Source organism: Mustela erminea, chromosome 8 (assembly GCF_009829155.1).
Source record: "Mustela erminea isolate mMusErm1 chromosome 8, mMusErm1.Pri, whole genome shotgun sequence".
In the NCBI taxonomy this organism is placed as follows: domain Eukaryota; kingdom Metazoa; phylum Chordata; class Mammalia; order Carnivora; family Mustelidae; genus Mustela; species Mustela erminea.
In genome coordinates this window covers 57,284,352-57,308,893 of record NC_045621.1, presented here as the reverse complement: position 1 = coordinate 57,308,893, position 24,542 = coordinate 57,284,352, and positions in this window count along the sequence as shown.

Sequence of the window (24,542 nt, the reverse complement as noted above, 5' to 3'; positions counted from 1 at the left end):
CGAGTTAATTAGTCAGATGGTGGGGTCTCTGCTTTATGTACATTATCTCAACCACAGAAAGCCACAAAGTTGTGTCAAGAACTGCAGTTAGAGTCATCCTTTTCCATCCTAATAATCATGTATGCAAATTACTTTTTAATCTTTTTACTCTGGCTAATAGCCTTCCTAGTCAGAGGAGAATAAACTTCCCTTCATTCCTTTTCCACTGTCTGTGTGTATCTGTTTTTTAAGAGGAAATGAGAGGCAGCCAGCCACCACCAGCCTCGACTGCATTCTTGCCCTAGTTTTCCCTCTCCTTGAAATAGAGGAAAGCACTTTTTAGACATGTGGAATTCTCTTCATCCCGTCCTTTGTGCCCCAAAGCCGTGATTGAGTGCTCCTGACTGGCACCGGCCGTGGGATATGGTCCTGTCCCTTGCCACCCCAACACCACCCAGCTCATCATTCAGAAACCTGATCCCCAGTAATTCAGGGTGGCTTCCTGAAATTCCTTTTTGTGTACTAGTAGAGCTCACTCGATGACATCAGTCTCAGTAAGTAAACATCAAGCTACAAATTTCATGTCAGAAATGCCATGAGGGTGCTAGAAATTTTTTTTATATACCTCTAAACAAAATGAATGGATTTTTTTTTATCAAGACTTTTATTTTTTAAGAATACAGGAGTCCCTTTCGGATGGGCAAGAGAGATTATTTTTATAAAAGCAAGATTGAAATTCGCATAGTTTTCCTTTCCACTCTATCAGTGAAAGTTGAGCCAAGAAAACAGAAACTACCCTAGATATTTTCAAATACAGGAAATCTGATGCGGTGAATGACCGACACTGTGATGGAAGAGCTGAGAAGCCAAAGAGGGAATGCAGGCAGCTTGGAGATTAGCAACAGCAGGAAAACACAAGCATGGCTAGGAAAAGGGTAGGGGTACCTGAATCCAGAAGCCAGGCCTCCAGCTGCCGCTTGAGTCCTACAGGGGGCTGCCTAGGGGAGCAATGCAGTGACTGCAGGGAACCACCCCAGGAGGCAGAAACGGAAAGCAAGGAAATACCGCAGCTCCTTTCTTCCTCCTGTAGTCTAATCTCTCCCCAGGCCTCCACTAATGCAACTTGGCTAGAAGCCAGGTACAAGGAAGCCTGGAGAACATTATTTACAGGAGAAGAGTGGTGGATGAATCTGGGAGTTGCATCCATCTTCCCTTTCAGTGATAGTTGAGTGAATGCAGAGCTAATCAACTTAAATGACAGATCCATGAGGCCCATATGCAGGTGTACATAGAATTAAGCCCCACTTATCTAGAATTCATGAGAACTCACAAGAAGCTTAACCCCAGTCTTTACAGTTAAAGAGTAAGCCAAGGAGGTTCAAGGAAAAAACACAACCAACTAGGAAACTATCCATTTCAAGCATTCTGGTACTACCGGGATGTTAGGGCTGGTAGAATAATATCCAAGTCCTCATCTCCAGAAGCTGTGGATGTGGTACTTAACACCACAAAAGAGATTTTGCAGATGTAATAAAGGTTAAGGAGCTTGCAGTGGAGACATTGTCATGGACCATGTGGTGGGTCCAAACTTATTATGGGAGTCCTTAAAACTGGAGAATCTTTTCTGGGAACGATGACAGAGAGAGATGGTGATAAGAAGAGCTGTCAGAGAGGTGTGAGAAGGACTCACTGGCTATTACTGGTTCTAAAGATGGAAGAAGGCAGCTGGGAGCCAAGGAAGGTAGATAGCCTCTAGAATCTGGAAATGGCAAGGCAACAGACTCTGCCCACCCCTCCTGCTGCCATCTATCGATCTTTCCACTCCTAACTCAGTCTATCACTTTCCATCCACATCATAACAGGCTGGTATTCCTTCCATCTTATTGAAAACAACAACTTTACATGACCTTAGTTCTTCAGTGGTTACTATTCCATTCCTTTGCTCTTCTTTGCAGCAAACCCTTCAAAGAATTTGTCTACATGTGCTCTTTTTGATTTCATATTTCCTATTTTTGTTCACACCCACTCCAATCAGAGGAACTGCCCACTTCCCCTCAGTAATGGTCAATTCTCAGCCTTTACCTCACTCGACTTAGCAACAGCATTTGACAGAGCTGATCACTTTTTCCATACCTGTTTTTTCACTTGTCTTCTGGAACACCAAGTTCTGCTTTTCCTTCTACTTCAGGGGTCACTGCCTCTGAGTTTCCTTTATGGCTTGTTCCACTCCCCCCATGGTCTCTTATGTTGGTGCACCCCAGGACTCAGACCCTGGCCATCTTTCCTTAGTATCTATACTCATTCCTTTGATGATCTTATTCTTTCTCTTTGATTGAAATGTCATCTATACAGTGATGATTCCCAAATGTCATCCTTAGTCTAGAATTCCCTCCAGAACCCAGATATCCAAGTGCTTACTTACCATCTCCAGTAGAATGTCTAATAAGGATCTCAGCTGACCTTGTCTAAACTGAATTGCAGATCCTCCCTCCAAAACTACTCTACCTCAGCCCTCCCCATCCCCGTTCATGGTAACCCCATTCTTCCATTAGCTCAGATCCAAAACTTTCTGTTCATCCATTTTTCCCTTTTTCCATTCACACCTTCAGACTATGCCTTCAAAATATATACAGATCTCAAAGCCAATGAACATAGCTTGCAACTACGTATGAGTTTTTCATTAAAAGGAACGAGGAATCTTTAAATAATTGGCCAATTCTTGGGCTAGGGGTGAGAAAGTACAAAATAAGCCTGGATCACTTTCTTGTACCGGAAGCGAAAGGGTGCTTAAATTATGATAGGGACAAAGGTTCCCACTGACCAAACCTCAGATAATTCAGGCATCTAAAAAAATGTGTGTATGTTTTTCTTATGGCAAAAGGAAATTAAGGTTTCAAATAAGATTTAGGTTGCTAATTAATGGACCTGAAAATACAGAGATTATCCTTAGTGATCTGAGTGGCTCAATCTAAGCACATGAGCTCTTAGGATAGGAAAATCTTTTCTGGCTGTGGCCAGAAGGAAATGTGACAAGAAATGAAGGGTCAGAGAGATGTGATATTGCTGGCTTTAGAGATAGAGTAGTTGGGGACCATAAGCCTAGGAACGCGAGAAGCCTCTGGAGTCTGGAAAAGCCGAAGGAAAGGACTCTTTCCTAGAGCTTGCTGATGCCCTGATTTTAGGACTTGATTTTAGGAGTGTAGGACTTTTGACCTAGAAGGTTATAAGATAATAAATTTAAGTTATTTTAAACCAGTAAATTTGTGGTACTTTGTTAAAGCATCAGTAGAAAACTTTCAAGTCCCTAAAATGACTACCATTCTCAATTCTTTATACCTCTCCTGTATTTTTCATCAAAATCCCAAATATTGGCTGTACCTGAACAGAAAGGACACTCAATAAATGCTAGTTGAATAAATACTGAAATTGCAAATTTACATTAATAAGAACAGCCATTTCTGAAAGTGCTTTAATGCTATTAATCTGAAATAGCAGATTTAGAATATGCCATAACACTATCAGTATACTCTTTAGATTCTACCCTTAAATAATTTCTATCGGGGTGATTTTTATTTTCCTGCAGTAAAATTTTTCAGAGAATAGCAATAAATGCATCCAGGGCTGATTTTTTTTTTAGGATGACTCCCACTGATCAGCAGGAGGAACTCCTGAACCCACTTTAATAAATGGATAACATCTCACCAATTTCATCTACTGTTTAGAGAACCTCCTCCTGCCATAAATCAGCTCTATGACCTAAGAACTGGTCAGGGAATTGTCAAAGTCCCTCTGCTGAGTAATTCCAGAGATGCCTTCAAGCTCAACAAAGGAGAGATCTGACATTAGAAAGCTGAAATTTACAACCTAAGGAAAACCTCAGTAGTGCAAAACAAAACATCAGGCTGAAAGCCCCAAGAGACCTTTTCAGTCCTTGCTTAGAAAAGTCTTCGTATCTCCATAAAAGACTATTTTTCAATGAAGCAAATTAATCCATGAAAATTCAGCCTAAATTCTAACTATGATCATAAATCTTTACCTTTGTCATGACTTTTTCTAGTGTTCCAGCAGGTGATCATACAAACTGCTGTAGGTCTGTTTGGTTGGAAAAGCAAGGAAAGGGCATTCTCCTGAGGACTGGACAGAAACCTTTGGATGCCAATGGTGAAGGGCTTAGGTCACTTTCTGTGACCTGCAGAGTGGCATAAAGTGCTTGGGTAAACACCAGGAAAGCTGAACACACTCTTAAACATGGCAAACTGTTTTGGACCCCAACTTGACTCAAGAAACTCTCTTAGATTCCTAATAAGGATATATTCTTTCAAGACCAAAAAAACAACAATGATTTCCTTTCATCTGCAAACACAGTCTTTAGATTTATTACTTTCATCTAATGAAATAATAACATATTTTGATCTATTGGTTCACCTTTCTCCTTAGAGTAACGTACTTTTTTCCTATAGTAACAAACCTATTTAAAATCGAGACTCTTACTAATTATTGTGGAAAATCTATACAAACTTCTTACCCAGCCTCTAAGAGTTGCTCATCCAAACTGCACTAAAATTGTGATATATTCTTATTTGCTGGCTTGCTAAATTTTTACTTATACCTACATATAGGATACTACGTATATCTACTGGATAAACTTAGATGTGGAATGGGCTCAAGTGAAATTTAAAACAACTTTTTAAGTTACATGAGGCTAAAGCTTGGTTTATGAATGGAAATATTAGGTTGTAGGGCACTGAGCAATTACACAGAGATTTATTGAGCCATTTGTTCACACAATCAGAAGCTCTCCTTACATAAAAACGTCTTCTATACTTGGCTTTTCAAATACCTACTCATGTTCTTACAGCTTTGGAAAATAACGTTTTTATTTATAAGGCAGGCAAAAGCTGTGTGCTTTAACTTTCATCAATGACCTGTTTGAAGAAATAGGCAACTCATTGATTTAGCTGATGTAGTCACCTGGAGAGTGAACTTCTTAACAGATGGGATTGGAATTCAAAATGACCTTGCTAAGTTGGAGAAGCAGATAGATTCAGGCAGAAAGACCCTCAAGAATGATAAGCATAATAATTAATTTGAGTAAAAATTGAGCAAAAAAAGTATGTCAGAAGAAAGGGGCAAACAAGGTAAGCAAAGGTGGGCTCTAAAGGGTTGAAGCTAATTAAGTAATAGAATGATTAATAAATGAATAATGAAAGCAAGCATAATACCTACCACAGGTTTGTATCCAAATGTAGAAGGAGGGGTTACAGAGATTTAAAATCTGTAAGATTCAGAGAGTAAAAACTATCAGGATGAAATTTTGCAATGAATTTCTTTTAGAAAAGGAAATATTAAAATACTAATTTATTAAGAGCCTATTGTGTAAAATAATGGAAATATGAAAGTGTACTTATTCTCATTTGCTCTCAAAGAAGGGAGAGTCTAGGTGTACCTGGGTGGCTCAGTCATTTAAGTATCTGCCTTCTGCTCAGGTCATAATCCCAGAGTCCTGGGATCAAGCCCCTCATCAGGCTCCGTACTCAGTGGGAAGCCTGCTTCTCCCTCTCCCTCTGCCTGCTGCTCTCCCAGCTGGGAGAGCATAACAAATGGATATTGTGGTAGAAGATTGACAAAATATTTACCAATAATCTTCAAGCTTGTGTGATAACAATCCTAATGAGGAAACTGAAGCATAGAGAGATAAGAATGTTGCCCAAGTTGGTAAGTAGTGGAGGCAGAAATTAAATATAAGTAGTGTGAAGCTAAAGCCATACATCGCATCCCCTGTCTAAGGGCACAAAAATGAAAAGCTGTAAGGACAGTGAGTTAGGGACCTGAAATGTCTGACATCTAATACTCAAACCTAGGAAACCAATTTCTACTGACCTCTTTTCAAAAAAGCTTAGCCAAGCTAGGACCCTGAAATATACAAGCCAATTCCACAGGCTACAAGGGACTCCACACTAAGATTTCATCTTTTCCTGGTAGCGGACATATTGCTTTTTCCTGCTACAGTATTGGAGGAGAGAGAAACAAGGACTTATTTTTTTGACCCCAAGTAAAACAGCTTACTTTAAGAGTGGAAAGAGAGATGGGTAGAACAGGAACCTCCACCAGGAGGCCAGGGTTATTTGGGAACCCATAGGAAAATCCCCTCACCCCCTACCTCAACCTCACAGCAAATGTGGAACATCAGCCTCGGGGATAAAGGCAGGGAGCTTTCATCTAGGAGGGCTCTAGGAACCCCCTCAGCAGCAGGAGTAAATGGAACCTCTACCATCAGGATGATTTAACTCCTTGGCCTTTGTTTTTCCCAGTCTTCATGTTGCCAGCCAACTGACTCACCCTTTCTTCCCTTAATTCTCTGTCTCATGGTTTGTGCCAGCTCCTGGATTCTGCTGCCCATCATGCCAGCACATTTGTGTGCCTGACCCCTTAAACGTTGGTTTTTTAGTTCCTGCTAATTCCCTCCACCAGTTTCTTTCCATAATGTGTATTGAAGCAGGTACTAATTGGCCAAGATGATCTCATTATCCCTCTTTGAAAAAAAAAACTTTTATGTCAATTGTTTTCATAGGTGGTAGGTCAACCCATTAAATGTCTGACTCCAGTCTGAGTTGGTTGTGTGTTTCTAGTGATCGCGATGTTGTGGGGCCAAGGGATGAGGGATGCGCAGAGCAGGGCAGGTCTATGTGGGTCAGAACTTGGCCACTTCTGTTCGAGGATTGGTTTAGGACAGCTCATGCAGACAGGAAATAACATTTGTTGACCTTTAGGATGCATTAAGTACATACATTTCTTTTAATCCCACAAAGTTAGTAGCACTGCCTCTATGGACAAGTGGTAACATTGGTTAAGTCACTGTCTGTAGCAGAGCTTGGATTTGAAATCAGGTTGCCTGACTTCAAAGGCCTTGTTCCTCCCCAGATCCCATGCTGTTTCCCATAATTTCACCCCAAACATGTTCCTGTGAGCAAGAACTGAGAGGAGATACAAAAGGAATAGCTGGGAGTTACTACCAATAATTTTTTGAACCGTGCTCTTGGAAGAAAATAGATATCCCATCATATTCAATTTATTTGTTCCATAGAGAATGTTAAGAAAATAATGGGCAACTAGCATGCCTATCTTGCCAAATGTTGCTCAAATGCAAATACTTGAACCAGATCTAAAAAAGGCAAACATACATACATTTGGGGCACCTGGGTGGCTTGGTCAGCTGAATGTCCGGCTCTTGGTTTCGGCTCGGGTCATGATCTCAGAGTCCTGGGATCAAGCCTTGAGTGGGGCTCAGCACTTAGCGGGGAGACTGTTGGAAGATTCTCTACCACTGTCCTCTCCCCAGCTCTCTCTCTCTTGCAAATTAATAAATTAATAAATTAATCTCTCTCTCTTTTTTTTTCTTTAAGGAGAGCAAACATTTGTATAATGCTTTCTCGGGCAAAACACTTTATGTACTATACATATAACCCTTACAATAACCTGGGGTGCCTAAGCGGCTCAGCCAGTTAAGTGTCTGGCTTTGGCTCAGGTCATGATCCCAGGGCCCTGGGAGTCTGCTTTTCCCTCTGCCCCCCTCCCCACCCTCTGTGCACATTTTCTCTCCCTCTCAAATAAATAAAATCTTAAAAAAAAACAAATCCTCACAAAACCCCACAAAGAAGGTAGTTTACCACCTCCACTTCACAGATAGGAAAACTGAGGTGATGTGAGGGGAAACACTTGCCCAAAGTCACTCAGCTATAAGTAACAGAACCGGGACCTCAAATCCAGCCCACTTGGAATAGGCTCTTCCACTATCCTATGGTTTTCTTTGGGCATGTGCAAAAACACCTACCTGAATGAGCATGTTTTAGCTCTCCTCTGAGGAAATGGAAAAAGTTTCATTAATTTAGATGCAATTTTTGAAGTTTTGCTATAATAAAAAAGAGTCATAAACCTATCATGGGTAAAAAGCCTGTCAAGACTTTTTAAAGCAGCTTCATATACCAATATTTGAATTACTGTTTAAGTCTCATAGAATTACTCTTCCATCTGTTTGGGACTGACATATGAAGAGTTATGAGTCACAGGGAAGTCTGTAAACAATAGAGTATCAAGCATTCATTGTATCATTTACCCTTGAAAAAACGATGGTTCCTGAATATTGAAGTGTTCTCATTGTTGCTATAACAACTTCAGCTCGCTATTGTGACTTTCTCTGTTCAAGGCGGATGCTCGTGTTTACCAGAATGAAGGTTCAGGAGGTTTAGAAATATAATCTATCTGTAATGCATGTCACTTAGCCAATTCATTTATAAAGGAAAATAATGAGCAACTGGCAGAAGGTAATGAATGAAATTCCTCGAGAAATGAGCTTGAGAAGTTCAGTGTGAAATATACTTTAAATAAAGCCCACTGCTGACTGCGGTCGCACATTGTTCGTACACCAGAGTGCAGACAGCATTCGACCAAGGCTCGGGCGCTCTGTACCCCTTGTAAAAGCACCACCCAGAACAATGCCTGGCCCCATTTGCTGAGCAGATGACAAACAAACGCTAGAATCCTTTCATACAAGGCCACAGTCCGTCTTTGGTTACTTCAGCTGATCTACCGTTGATACCAAATAGATGACCTAACACTTGCCTTAGCTGGGAAGTCAGGTGTTCTTGTTTTTTGAATTCTTGATTTAGTCTTGATTTTTCTGGCACAGAAGACACGTGCTCAGCAAGCAATGTCAACACTCCTGATCTGCTAACATTCAAGGAAACAGCCTTATAGATTACAACTCAGAAAAAATGATGAATTTTTCACTATAAAACTTTTAATCCCTATTGCTCCCTTTAAATATAAACAAGTCCAAACAGCAAGAGTGCAAAGTGTGAGTCAAAGGTACCCGAAAACCAAGTACACAGGCAACTGAGGGACATTCTCCCTCTAAAAGAGAATTTCTCAATGCACAGTTGAGCCATTCAGATAAGCCCATACCTTCCCACGCCCCTAGTCTGACAGTTGAAAGAAATGTCAGCAGACACTGGGCAGGTGATGGATATCTTCAAATTTCCCAATGCTCCCTTACAGATCCCTCACAAACCACAGACATAAGGAAGAAGATTGAACTTGGGATTGCAGGCAGCGCAGCCTGCCAAACCTCATGGGTTTGGACAAAAAAAAAGAGTCACCCCATCAACCAGCACTGGGACTTCCCTGTCGCCATGCTGTGCTCCGGGGCAGGTATCCAGGACCATCCTAAAGGGAGGCAGGGCGTACCTCCCAGCATTGTTTGCTTTTCCTCTTCCTCCTACCAGCCCTTTCACCAGTCCCCTGCCCACACACAAGCGTCAAACCTCTCTGTGGGTCTCTCGGAAGAAAGGTACGGTAATGGGAAAATTATTTTTGGAACACCTAGAACTTGATTCTAATATATCATAAACTGTATACTGTATCCCAGGTTTAATAATAGCCGTGCAGGAGGAAAAAAGCATACAAACCAATTGTGCCAGTACTGTATATGCTTTAAATAATGAATAAAAGCATTCATATGGAATTATAGACTAACTCTCTTCTTCAGTGTAATGAGAAAAGTTTGAGTTGAAGATTTGCTCATACATGTCTAAATAGTCATCCGACTCACTTTTGGCCCTTGACAGATATGCCTGGCATCACGGTGACAAGCTGTTTTCCATAACTAGTGCTCGTTATTTTGGTTTCTTTACCCCTTGAAGACAGACAGTATAATTCAGAGGGATATTGAAAAATATCAGAATTTCTTCTGCACTTCCTATCTGGTTAAACTAATAGTTTCATATTTGTCCTTCATTAAATTACCTCTCCCTGGAAGTTAAACAGCTTTTCTTAAAAGTCAGCCTGGAGCCTTTGACAGATATGTTACTCATAAAAGCTGAGCCTCTTCACGGTCCTTCTTGACATGGTATCACCTTCAAGATAAAACCAATCTTAACATCCAGACATAATCAAAAAGGAATTTAAATCTTTAGCTCAATCTTTTAATAAGGCCAAAAGAGGATTTTATTTATAATACATAGAAAACCATATTCAGATACTCTTTCTTCACCTCTGTCTCTTACCCCTTCCTTCCACTCTGGCCCCCACCAAAGGGAACAAAACAAAACATTTCCCTAAAACCTTGTCTAAATCCCACCCTCTACTGGTAGTTCTCCCCTCTCTTCTCTTCCCTTCCGTTTTCTGAATTTCTTTCTCTCTTCCATAGGAAACCCTCTGTCTTTCCCTGTGTAACTCAACCAAGCTGGCTCTCTTTCCCTCATCCATGACACAAATGCCACCACAAAATGGGAACCCAATGGGGTCAAGAGACTTCTCCACTGCAGGAATGGAGAGCCAAAGGTGTATATTGTCTTATCAAAAGATGTATTCAAGTTGTGAGTGATGAGTCTTCAAATACATCAATTAATGACCCTCAGGGTCTCCTAGATTTAAAATATTCTGTTTGTGCAGGATTTAGCAATTTCTTTTGCCTTAAATTGAATTGCCTGGCAGGTATCTGTCAATCCTCTCTGTACAAAATAATATGCAGCCTAATGTTGTAATGTTGAGATCATTTGAAGGGACAATAAATAAATTTAAGTTTAATTGAAGGTCAATATTAATTACCCAAAGGCTAATTTTGTACATTTTATACATTTGCAGAAAATAACGACTTAATCCAGACTTAATGATCTCGCATGCACCTGGCTATTGTCACTTATCATTGGTTGTAAGATGCATTTCAGTATCATTATGCTTATCTAGTTGAGGAAATAAAAACATTTGGGGGTCCCTAGGGCTTCTGTAGGTTACATATAATATTAAGAGGGAGTTGTTTATTAAGGGACTGAATCCATTCCATTTTCCAAGTTTTACCTAAAAATCCTAAGAGTATTTCTAATGAGGTCACTAAAACATCTCATCCAAAACAACATTGTGTTTTTTCTTCCATTTAAAAAATTAAGATATAATTTACATACAGTACTATTCACCCATTTCCTGACAGTTCTGCAATTTCTGACATCTACAGTCATGCAACTACCACCTCAATCAAAATATAAAACAGTCCCTATCACTTGGCCTCTTCTGGAGGGTCATATAAATGGAATCATATATCATGTAGCCTTTTAGGTTTGGTTCTCCTCACTTACCATTGGGCATTTGGAACTCATCCACATTGTCAAGCATATCAGTAATTCATTCCTTCTTATTTGTGAGTAGTAGTCCATGGTAATACACTACACTTGATCTCTCAGTTTCTCAGATGAGGGACACTTGGGTTTAGCAACTTTGTGTTGTGTGTTCCTCAAGGAGTGAGGTCCCTGTTAACTAGACCCTAGCTTTCAGACCCCAGTTCTCAGCCCAGATGTCCCCAGAAGGATCAACTGGTCTCATGTAATTCTAAATAACTATCTTTTCATATTTTTTGTTTGCTATCTAGCTTTTACAGAGCATTAAATTTGTAGGATTAGAAGTGACACAAAGTAAATAGAGGAAAGTACGGAACTTAGAATTGCAACCACCTGATTCCAAATTTAATACTGAGCAGGTTCTTGAATCGCTCTAACCTGATTGTAAAAGGATAATAAGTACATCTACTTACGGTCTTGTTGTGCTGATGAAATGAGGTAATATATCTGAAGGAGTCAAGCAGGGTGCCTGGAACGTAATAAATAATAACGTTAGCTCCCATTCACACGTCAGTCTGTGTTTTTATTTTGAGATATTTATGTATGGATTTCAAAATGTTTTTTCTTTGGGGCTTTTTTTCCCCCCCTTCTTTTTCAGTTTCTTTTTCCTTTTCTCGCTCTCAGGCAGGGAGTTGGCTGTGAGGGAGACAAGGGTCAGAGCAAAACATGAAAGAACCCTGTATAGTGTAACCTTTGTTACACTAAAAGCCATGACTAAGTGTTCAGAAGAAATGTAGAGAAAGATCACCCCTCTGCTTCATAGAAGTTCTTCCTGGGGGTGGGAGAGTGGCAGGAGGAGTGAAGGGTAGATAGTGAGGAGGAGCTGGGATGAGAGAAAGAAGTACATCCTAACGAGGTCCCAAGATGATAGCAAAACCCCCCAGAGGAAGACCCCAGGGAGGAAAAGGAGCAGGTCACACATCTAGCAAAGTCAGACCTGACTGAACAAGAAATTCCTGTGCCTCAAGCATGAGCGGGGGTGCCATCTGGATCTGAGGCGGCCATGCAAACAAGGATGAGGGACACTGCAACAGAATTTTTGAGGAGACTAATGACAAATAACTCCCAGCCGCCCCCCAGAATCTGAGTACTGTGTACGTTCCCATACACTTGGCACAACCCCAGGAACTGAGTGGGCATCAGGAGGGAAGGGATCCCAGCAAAAATCCAGAGTTTTTGCCCCTTTTTCTTTCAGTCAAATGGAAAAGATGCCAAAAGCTCGAAGCTGATTAAGAGACAGGACAGAAAATTTTATCTTACACACCTGAGCTCATAAACTCACTATAGTAATAATTACAGAGATAGAACACAGACACGATGTTCCCCTTACGTTGATTCACACATTTATCAAACTGAGATTCATAGATACTATCATCAGGGAAAGTGGTCATAATGAAGGCTGATTTTTATAAGAAATGATGAAATCGTTAGAATCCTAAATTAGCATCTCTAGTAGTCATTTCCTTATGAAAATGCATTACCAATTTATACTGCCTTAGTTCCTTGGACAAGGAAGACCTTGGGGAAGAGTTATATTTTTTATAACAATCTCCATTTACTCCAGGCAAACACACAAAAAGTAAGATGTTTTACAATGCATATAATTAATTGCTTCTCAATATTTGCTGTCATTTTTATCACTATTTACTTATTCATTCATCTGTTAGTTCACTCACTCACCAAGAGCCTAGCAGTTTCCAGAGACTATGGTCAACACATTAATGTCATCTGGATATGTACAAAGTCTTTAAGTACTCTAATCTGACCCTTCCTTTATTCTTGACATGTATCTGACCTCCATTTTCTGAGGATGAAAATCAGGCCCAGGGAACATGCCTAAGTCCCTGACAGAGTTCAAGGGTTCAGACGCCTTTCATTAGGAGAAAAGAATTCTAAATGGTGGGAGCTCCACTGTTAACCTACAGAGAATTCCCAGAATCCTACTAAAGGCACTTTAAAAAAATAGAGTTTCTGTAATAATGGAAAGACATACTAACACTGTCATTCTACTTATACTGTGAGGAGCCCCTATAATAGGACAGGTTGACAAGTCTATTTGGATAAATTAAGAAACACCCTGAAATAAAACGGGCAATCCAAACATTTGAAAAGAAAAATACTGCAAATATTTGGTGGTTGCTTTCTCTAAATTAAAGACATTTTCTTATTTGCTGGCATCATGGATAATTAGAACAAAAAATGTAAAGTATCTAAGAAAGAGTTCTTGCTTAAAACCTTAAAATATATTTAGGAAGGCATCAGAGCTTCACACAAATCCAGTCTTCATTTTCAAACCAGATTTTTTTTAACCAACTCAAACTGACCCTGAAGTTTGTAGGCCCTTGTTAATAACTGTCCAGAGAAGACAAGTCTGCAATGTTAGCTGGGCATTGCCGAGTAGTAGTCATTTACACAAGTAAATTCTCCGTGCGGTAAGATAAAGTGCCCAGAAACAATGAGGATGCTAGTTTCACTAACAGCAATCTAAATGGAATTGGTAAATACAATTTGGAAATTTGAATTTAAGATTAAATGTTGTAAGATCTTGGAGCCCCTGGGCGGCTCAGTCTTTAAGCATCTGCCTTGGGCTCAGGTCATGATCCCAGGGTCCCGAGATAGGAGTCCAGCATCTGGCTCCCTGCTCCGCAGGAAGCCAGCTTCTCCCTCTCTCTCTCTCCCCCTGCTTGTGTTTCATCCCTTGCTGTGTCTCTCTGTCAAATAAGTAAACAAAATTTTAAGGAAAAAAAAAAGTTGCAAGATCTGAAAATTAGCTCAAGAATGTTGAGAAATAGCTGAAAAAGAGATTTGACATGTGCAGCCAAGCTCAAGGTTGGGACATCTTATTTATGATAGTATCTCCCCCCCACCACCCCCCAAGAGAAGGCAGGCTCTCTCTTTGGCTCATGGCAGTTCATGAGTATCAAACTAAGTAGCTGCTGGGATGGATGTTACTGGTCAAACAATCACAGAAACAATATAATAATGTAACCTACGCTGCTCTGCCAACACCACCAAGGAAATATGATCTGCTGTATGGAAACTCAGGTGCGCAGATCTTGGTTTCAGATTCCTCATTTATGAATCGAATGTTGAACTCCAACTCATCTAAACCCTATGCTTGTACCCATACTAAATCGTTGTGAGGTAGGACGCAATCACCACACACAATGAAGCAATTTTCTCTGAATTTAAGAAGTTTTCTGACACTCAGGAGTCTTCCGTGTCACAGTTTTATCCTCCTGGACTCTTCTGCCCCTCAGCCACATAATCAAGTCTTAATCCATGATGTTCAATATTAAATAACTGCTGCTCAAGTGACTTCAGAAAACAACTATCATGACTCAGAAAATTCAAGGAAACTGCTTATAAAAATGCTCTATTACAGTCCAGTGATTACATGTATTTTGAGAAGAAAGGGACCTCTGCTTCATTAGGAATAGTATCAGGAAATGTTAGGAAAATAAATCAGTTGTATTTATTTAGATGGAAAGCTATAGATATATAGATAATACATACAGTCTTATAGATACACTGAAAACATATATTACATACTGCCTGTAATAAACCTGCTTTAATATAAAGATGGGGTAAAAGTAAACCGATGGAGAGGGATCTGCCATGTTAATATTAATCTAAAGAAAACTGGAATAGTTACATTAATTTCGGTCAAAGTAGATTTTGGCACAAGGAAAAGGATGAAGGATAAAAATGGACCCTACATAAGGGAACCAATTCTCCCAGAAGGCATGAATATCTTAAATGTGTATTCACCCAGCCACAGACTTTTATGATGCATCAAGCAAAAGTCTGATATATCTGAAAGGAGAAATAGACCAAATCACAATTATATTTCGAGACTTCAACATTCTTGTCTTGGAAATTGATGAAACAAGTAGGCAGAAGATCAGTAGGACTATACATGACCTGAACAACACAATCAAATAGCTTGATGTAATTGATATTTACAGGGCATTTCACCCGACAAAAACAGAACACACATCTTCTCAAGGACACATGGAATATTCACTAAGATATACCATATTCTGGGCTATAACAAAACCTTAACACATTTAAAATAATAGAAATCATGCAAAGTATGTTCTTAGACCACAGCAAAATTAAAACTAAAAAAAAAAAAAGTATTAGAAAGAGATCTGGAAAATTCCCAAGTATTTGAAAATTAAGAAACACACTTGTAAATAACACATATGTTGAAAAGAAACTTCAAGAGAAGTTTAAATACATTTTGAAGTGAAAATACAAATATTCAAATTTGTGAGATACAGCTAAGCAGTGTTTAGAGAAAAATTTGTAGCATTAAATGTGTATATGAGAAAGCAAAAATATCTGCAAACTAACCTAAGCTTCCAAATAATAAAACTAGAAGAGCAAATTAAATCTAAAGCAAGCAGAAATAAATATTCACATATAAATAAATATTCACATATAAATCAATGAAATCTCCTCTAAGATCAGAAAAAAGTCAAGGATGTCTACTCTTCCCACGTCTACACAACTTTGTAACAAAGGTAGAACCAGGAATATTAGGCAAGGAAGTGAAACAGAAGACATCTACATTGGAAAGGAGAAAAAAAAAACTATTTGTAAATGACATTCCCTTGTATAAAGAAAATTCTTAAACTAGAACTGACAAACATGTTCATCAACAAGATTAATATACAAAAATCAATTATATTTCTGTGCATAAGCAATGAAAAATCCAAAAATGAAGAAAACAGTTGCATTTATAATGTCATCAGAAAGAATAAAATCTTTATGAATAAATTTAACAAAGAAGTGTAAAACTTATACTCTGAAAACCATCAAACATTATTGACAGATAGTGAGGAAGATCTAAATAAATAAAAAGACATCCCAAGTTCATGGATTGGAAGATTTAATATTGTTAAGATGGCAATCCTTCCCAAATAGATTATAGATTTAATGCAATTTGTATCAAAATTCCACCAAGGTTTTTGTAGATATTAAAAAATTAATCTTAAAATTTGTATGGAAATGCATAGGACCTCAAATGAACAAACAATCTAGAAAAAGATGAAAAAGTTGGAGAATCCAGATTTCCCAATATCAAATTTTAATGCAAAGCAATAGTAATCAAGACTATGCAGCATTGGCACAGGGATAATCGATTGATTTTCAACAAGGGTGGTAAAGCATTCATTGGCGAAAGAAGAGTCTTTTCAACCAATCACTGGGTCAACTAGGTAGCCACATACAAACAAATTAAGTTGAATGTCTACAAAAATTAATTTTAAATGGGCCATATACTTAAATGTAAGCACTAAAACCATGAAATTCTTGAGAAAAACATGAGAGCAAATCTTCATGACTATGAATTAGGCAAAATCTTCTTAGATATGACACTAAAAGCACAAGAAACTAAAGAAAAAATGTTAATTTTGATTTCATTAAAATTAAAATCTTTGGTGCATGAAAGGACACTATTAAAAAGTGAAATGGCAACCCTAGAATGGGAGAAAATAATTCCAGACCATAGACCTGATAAGGGTCTAGTATCCAGAATATACAAAGAACTCTTACAACTCAATAATAAAATGACAAATAACCCAACTAAAAAGTGGGCCAAAGACTTGAACAGACATTTCTCCAGAGAAGATCTATAAATGGCCCAGCAAACACTTGACAAGGTGTTCCACACCATTGGTCAATAAGGAAATGCAAGTTAAAACCAAAACGAGATACCATTTCATACACACTAGGTAGACTTCAATCAATAATGAATGAATTACTGAAACATGTTACCATATGACTTGGATAAATCTTGAAACACTTATGTTAAGTAAAAGAAGGCAGACAGCAAAATTCATGTATTATACGATTACTTTTATATGTTTATTTATTAGAATAGGCAAAGCCATAGAGACAGAAATAGAATTTACCCACAGCTGAGAGGAGGGGCAAATGGGGAATGATTTCTTAGTGAGTACGAGGTGTTTTATGGAGTAATGAAGAAGTGGTGAAGCTAGAGATAGCTAGTGATTGCACAAAACTGAATACTAAATACCATTGAATTGTGTCATTAAAATACTTGCAAAATATGTAAATTGCACTTCCATTGTTTAAAATAAGACAAGCTGCAGAGAGATCCATGTAGAATGAAACCAGGGAGTACTCAAAACTGCTTATCTTATTTAGGAATATCTGTCTATCATCTATCTATCTATCTATCTATCTATATTTGGTATAAGTATAAATATACAGAAAGAGAAGCTACAAAATGAAGGTGGTAGTTACCTGGAGATGAGAGTTGGGAATGTGCTCAGTGTATTGGTGACAATTTATTTCTTAAACTGGGTAATGGGTATTCGAATGCTAATGTTAGTTACAATTCTCTTAATAGCTCACTGTTAAGTTTGAAATATTTCAAATAAATATGGCTTAAGTAAATAAACTTTTTAGTTTAAGTATAATATCGACCAAAAAATATTAGGGTAAAGTTTAATGCATTTTCACAAACTCACTGCAACTATATAACCAGCACCTGGGTCAAGAAACATAGCCCTGGTATCTCAGGCCCGAGCACCTTGCAAGGGTTAAACATTGACCTCCAACACTACCAAAGTGAGTATATTTTTAATAAAGAACACCTCCATAGTGTCCCACGGAGGTGGAGAGTTGGTGGAAATTTTCTACTTTTCATATTACACTTTTCTATATTGTTTGGATTTTTGCCTCTATCTTTTCTCCCCCATAACACTCTATGGACAAACCTGGACCCCTTGGCTTACAGCTTCTCCACCTACTGGTGACTTTGACCTCTACTCCACCCCGGCTTCCCATTGCCCTGGCCAGACCCTAACAAAGTTGGCTACATTGTACTTTTTGAACCTGAAGTGCCTTCTTTACAGCGTCTCATCATCACCAACACTTACTCCTCTGCACTTCCACCAACCGAGCCTCTAGTACCTTCTTTTTCCAGAGCTCAGTGCCTCTCCTAAACACACACACACACACACACACACACACACGAATGACACCAGTTATTATTTCCTTAGTGACAGACAAATAAACAAAGAGTAAAAGATGACAAACAATCTGATAAAGGTATGTCAGTCAGTGACGAGGAGAAACTTCCTGAAATAAATCCCATCCCCTTGAGGAGGGATTTTACTTCATCTCTCTCCAAATAGCCACAGAACCCACTGAGAGAAAAATGATAGCTCGTGCCCTGAGAAACCTCCTAGTAGCCGAAGGCCTTGCCCCATCTTCAAATAAAATCACCATGTCATGTTCTGAGATCTAAAGCATTTCCTTTCTGCTGACTCTGCCCCCTTTTCTCTGTCTTCCTTCCTGGAGCATTCTCTTCTTTCACAGATTTATCCCGTCTCTTCTTTGTGCTGCTTGGGAAGGCGTGCTGATTCCTCCTTTCAGCTGTTCCCAAGCTCCACATTTTCTTCTGCTCACAGATACTGCTCGGTGACTTCCCATGCCTGCTCTCTAGACAGCTGATGCTTACCAGCAGTGAAAACCTGCCCCGATGTGATTAATACCAGTTTTGTCTGCTTGGCAGCTGGTTACACATAGGGAAGTGCAGGCAAAGCGGCTAACAGGTAGTATTCCCTGGTTTACGAGGTTAACAAGCAATGATGGGAGTGCAGAGGTCATGCAAATTGGGCAGAGGCATGGGGAGAGAGAAGAGACTCAGTGTTTGATACATCATTAAAGATGCCAGTGTTGAGAAAATGATGAACGTTTACTGAAGAAGATGATAAATTGCTTGGTCTTGGAAACTGGCATCTTTTTAAAAACATATAAAAACAAAAATGTTTCTTAAACTTCCTAATGAAAAAGCTGAAATCATGACTGTATTCTTTTATCGACTGCTGCTGTACTTCAACAAGTTGACATAAAAAATTCTACCTTAGAAGACCTGTTCAAATAAGTCAGGCAGAGAAAGACAAAGATTGTGTGACCTCAGTTATATGTGGAATCTCAAAAAACCCAAACTCCCAGAAAGAGAGAAGATTGGGGATGGTGAGGAGGGGCGGGGAATGGGTGAAGCGGAACAAAGGGTGCAAACAAACTTTCAGTTATAATATGGGTGACTCCTGGGGATACAATGGACAGCAAGGTGACTGCAGTTAACAATACTACACTGTATACTTGGAAGCTGCTAAGAGTAGATATTAAAAATTCTCAACACCTCCACCACCCCTCACACAAAAAGTAACTATGTGAGATGGTTGAATGTGTTAACTAACCTTATTGTGGTAATTATTTCTCCGTGTAAACCTGTATCAAATCCTGTCACATTGTAACATTGCAAGCTGACACAGTGTTCGATATGAATTATATCTCAATAAAGCTTTGGCAGAGGTGGCGGGAAGACCCTCCTCTCAGATTCACTTTTTCTGTCACTTATGTCCATACCAATTTGTGCTCTGTTTCTGCAGGAACTTGCATCTGTTCCGAGCCACGGCACTGTGTACATGCCCTGAAGTAGGAGGTAGGAGTGGTTTTCTAATGCATTCTGCACTTATCTCTGTTTGCATGTCTACACTGACTGTAGAAAACATGTGGTTGAACAGTACCTGACCCCTGGATGTTAACTGGACATGCTGAAAGAAGGCTGGGAAGATAGACTTAGAGATACAGAGCAAGCCCCCAGGTAGGAGCTCGCTCAGGGTACATCTTTTAGGTGTCTTTTTGGTGGGAGAATCTCAGAGACCATGTCAGACCACCCAGTGCTGCAAAGCCCTTCACACCTCGCCCCTAACCCAGGTCTGAACTACCACGCAGGGCAAGGGTCACGGTTTCCCAGTCACACCCACATTCTCTGATTTGGAATATTACCCACAGCCTCCATGTTGTCATTCAATTCAGAGAAAGCCTTTCAACGAGGCCACAGAGGTCATGGAGATGACTTGAAGCTCTGGGGAAGGCGCAGTTTCCCATTTCCTGACTTAACATCTGCCACTCAGTTTGAGGTCCCCTTTCTTCCTCTCGGCTTTAAAGAAGAAAAATTATTGAATAGCCCAGGGCTAAGAATAGTGAAAAATCTCATTACATCTTCTCTGTATCTCCTCTCAGAATGCATTTCCCAGTCAATATTCTTGCAACAAATCATTTTTAATTTGAAAGTCACACTCCACCATAAAATGTACAACAAATATTCGGAGGCTAGGCAGGGAATTGCTATGCTAAGCATATTGTAAATACAAGCACTGTTTCCCTAATGCAAGAGGAATAAATTATCAATTTATCTTCCCTTGGCTGTCTCATCTGGTTATAAATGATAGCAGAGCTTTAACTAAATATAAATATTGAAGTTCATTAAACAACTAAGATTCCATCCAAAAACAAAAAATAAAACAGTGGAAAGCTGAGACTTCTGTCACATCTCAGTAAATATAAATAGGGTACAAATTGGTTTAAGTTAAACAAAATCATGTTTAAATGCTCCTTGGAAGTTGATATTTAAAAATAAAGTAAACCTAAATACTTGAATAAAGACGAAAATGACCTTTGGCTTTTTTCTACTTTATTGCAATTAGGAATGAAAGCAGCTATTTCCTTGCAAATAATTGCTTGAAGTCTGTGGAGTTTAATTCTGCAAAAATATTAATATTTGTATTCCACTTCTTGTAACTGAAATTAGGAAGAATGAAAAGTATTTCTGGGTTTTGTTTTCTGTATACTTAAGGAAACTGGTCTGAAAGATACCCCTCAAGCGAGTTTGGATAAGAGGGGATCATTTTTAATCATAAGTGTGGATGTGTGTGTGTGTGTGTGTGTGTGCGAGTATGTATCTATGTGAGGGGAAGCTATATAAATGTAACCAAAAAACTCGGTTTTTATTTTACATACTTCTGAATAGCATCAATTTTTAAAATTAAGTGTGCACACTACTAGGTCAATGAAAACCAAATTTTAATATAATAGGTCTGCAAATGATGATAAGATTTTGAAGCTGGAAGAGATCTTAGTGATTATCTCCTCCTAAATCTTAGTGATTATCTCCTCCTAAATTTACCTATAACCCAACTGAGACCCAGAAAGAGCCAGTGGTTCTCCACCATTACATAATATAGAACTCAAGTAACTACTTCATGATATACTTTTCATGGTCCAGTTCTGTTAAAAACTGCGAACAAATCTCTATTTAACTTTCAACATTTTTAATGAAGAGAAAAATATAGAATCAAAACCAGGTATGGGGCGCCTGGGTGGCTCCGTGGGTTAAAGCCTCTGCCTTCAGTTCAGGTCATGATCCCAGGGTCCTGGGATTGAATCCCACATCAGGCTCTCTGCTCAGCAGGGAGCCTGCTTCCTCCTCTCTCTGCCTGCTTCTCTGCCTATTTGTGATCTCTGTCAAATAAATAAATAATATCTTTAAAAAAATCCAAAAAACAGAATGCCTACGAAAGAAAATCTAATGCACACTTGCCACAGAAAGTTCCAGATCCTTGGCCCTCAGACAAACATGTGGAACCAAGGTTTCACAGAAGCAACAGAATGCAATTCAGAGAGATGCACATTTTAATTTACTTTGGTCCTCTCAGAGATGCGCCATGGGGACACAATGTAGGAGGGTGGGAAGAGCCCTGCAGGTAGAATGTTAATGACAGCCAGAGGATCTCAGGTGAGTTGTGACTACCAGATCTCGGATTTCTTGTCAATAAAATAAAAGGACTGGACTAGAAAACACCAGGTGGCTTATTCACCCTAGGCCTCTATGGAGGGCTGCAAAATCAAGCAGCAAGGATCAATTACAGTTGAGGAAGAAAAACTGAAGGATCAGAGACAGAAAAGCGTCCTGGGTGTCAAGGATGAGGGATGAGACAGGGCTACAAACAGGCAGACAAGTCAACGGGTCGTGAAATGGACGAAGGGAACAGCACTGGGAAAGAGAACAAGAGCCTTGATTTTGTGTGGCCCTGTCTGTGTAGCACAGAGGGCTCATAATATTCAAACCAATTCCCACATCCTTCTTTAAACCTCTGGCCAACATAAACTATAACAAAGTCTCCTGGTAAAACCTGAAAACACTGACCTTAGGCTCCATTCATTCACATATAACATACGCTGCCCTGGCCTTTGATCATTTTCTGTACTGATTATATAACATTTTCCATATGGATTCTTTGTCTTTCCCAATTGGATTATATGCAAATTACAAATAAAGGCTATATTTTACATTGTGCAACTATCAGGGTACTCGGTAAAGCTATTTCATAAAGGGCAATTAAATATTTCTTCATAAATTACTGAATAAATGAATCCAAGTGAGACTATTGCAAGATATCATTTAATTACCTGTCCACCCAAAAATCCAATCCTACATTTATTGTGCACCTACTAGACATCAACCGTTGACCTAGATGCAGTGACTAAAAAATGAACCTGGAAAGAAAAAATCTGAAGGATGTCACTCCGTATAGTGCAGACAGTCAAACAAACACATTGTTATGATATCCTGCAACCAGGGGGATACCTGGAAGTAGTGGGAACAGCAAACAAGGAGTTGTCAGGTTCTTCCTAAAAAGACCAGATGGAGTTGCCAGGGAAGTTTTCACAAAGAAAGTAGTATGTTCCTCCCTGAGTCTTAAAGGATCATTAGGAGTTTTCAAGGAGGACAAGAAATGGAAGGAATTGCACAGTATAGAATTGTGTGATACAACTCACTGTCTGTGTCTACATTTCAGAATTCCTATGCTTAAAGTTGGAAATAAACAGCTGGACCAGGAAGAGTCTTGGAGGGCATAGGAAGTATTTCATCACCACCTCACAGAGCAGTGATTCCCAGACTTTTGGATTTTACAGACCAGCAAATTTTAAAGACATGTTAAGATGATCAACTTTCTGTTTTGTTAATTGAGTCATTTTTCCTCACACACACTTTTGCAAATGTCAGCATTTCATAAAAGAAAGGCCTTCTTTTTCTAAGAGCCCAAAAAGTTAAAAAAAAAAATCAAAGTTCCTTTAACTCTGATATTTTATCTTTTTTAAGGATTTTGTTTTTAAGTAATCTCTACACCCAGTGTGGGCTCACAACTCTGAGATCGAGAGTCACGGGCTCCACAGACTGAACAAGCTGGACGCCCCTAACTTTGATACCTTAAAATCTTTACCACACTGGTGTCCATTGCATGTACTGAATCTTAGAACCTCAGATATATCCAATGAAGAAGGAACGAAAAATGTCAAGTAAGACAATTATAGAGTCGTCTTCTTTTTTCTAAATAAAAATGACCCTTGCATTCCACTTGGACCATGAGCTATGTGTTCTACAAATATTTTCCTATTTCCAATTTTGTCTATTTCACTGACTTAACAGTAAAGGGACTAGGGTGTCAAAGGTGCATTAAGCATGTGATAATAGCTATACTGGGGGCAGCAAACCCAAGGGAGATTGTGCGTAGCTTCAGGTTCCAGATTTGGTGCTAAATTTCCTCATTGAGACAGAGTAAGACAGCCCAGAAAGTTGTCTCAGACCCCTGGGGGAATGCTATATTTAAGCATTTTGAAAATTATTAGAAAATACAAAATTTTAAATAACTTTTAGACTTAAATCTGGATCATTAGGCTCATGGATCAACTTGACTTGTTTGTTGGTTTGTTCATTTATACCCTATTAATTCCATAAAAGAGCCCAAGTAGCCATACTTCAAGGGATCTTGTATTTTTGTGATTAATGGTGACATATAACCCCAAATCAAAGAAATGCTAAGTGATGGATGAAATTCTAAAGCTTTACAAGTTCAGTCCACTTGGAATCCGCATCAAAATGTACAGAGGCATATCCCAGGCTCATGCTGAAACTGCTAAATTGGGCAGTAAATCTCATGAGAGTTCAGCACATGAAATCTCTGGTATTTCCTGCTTTTAATTTGTCTAGAAATACTTCAAGGATAGCTTTCCTTATCATATTTCAGAAACTGTCCTTGTGAAATGGAGACACATAGAAGAGATATGGTTTGCGTTAATAAGGTTGGCTCAAATTTGACTTAAGATTAGTTCTTATATTGCTAAACCCAATTCCGTGTATCCTTTAACCAAAGGGAAAGTGGAGAACTTTTCACAAATAGCAAGAAGTTACATGGTAAGGCAATATGAGGTATTCTTTAGTTTGTTTATTTTTTTTTAAAGGAAACTACTTACAAATCTAAAGTAGTATCATATAGCAGAAATTCATAGAGAGAGAAATACTACTTTTAGTAGGAAAACCTGAGAAACTCTCTCCCAAAGTCATCAAGTTCTTCATACACAGCTTATAATTTCTTTTTAAGCTGTATTTATTTGAGAGAGTGAGACAGGGAGAGAGTGTGTGCAGAGGGATGGGGAGGAGCAGAGGAAGAGGAAGAGAGAGACTCTCAAGCAGACTCTCCACTGAAGACAGAGCCCAACTCAGGG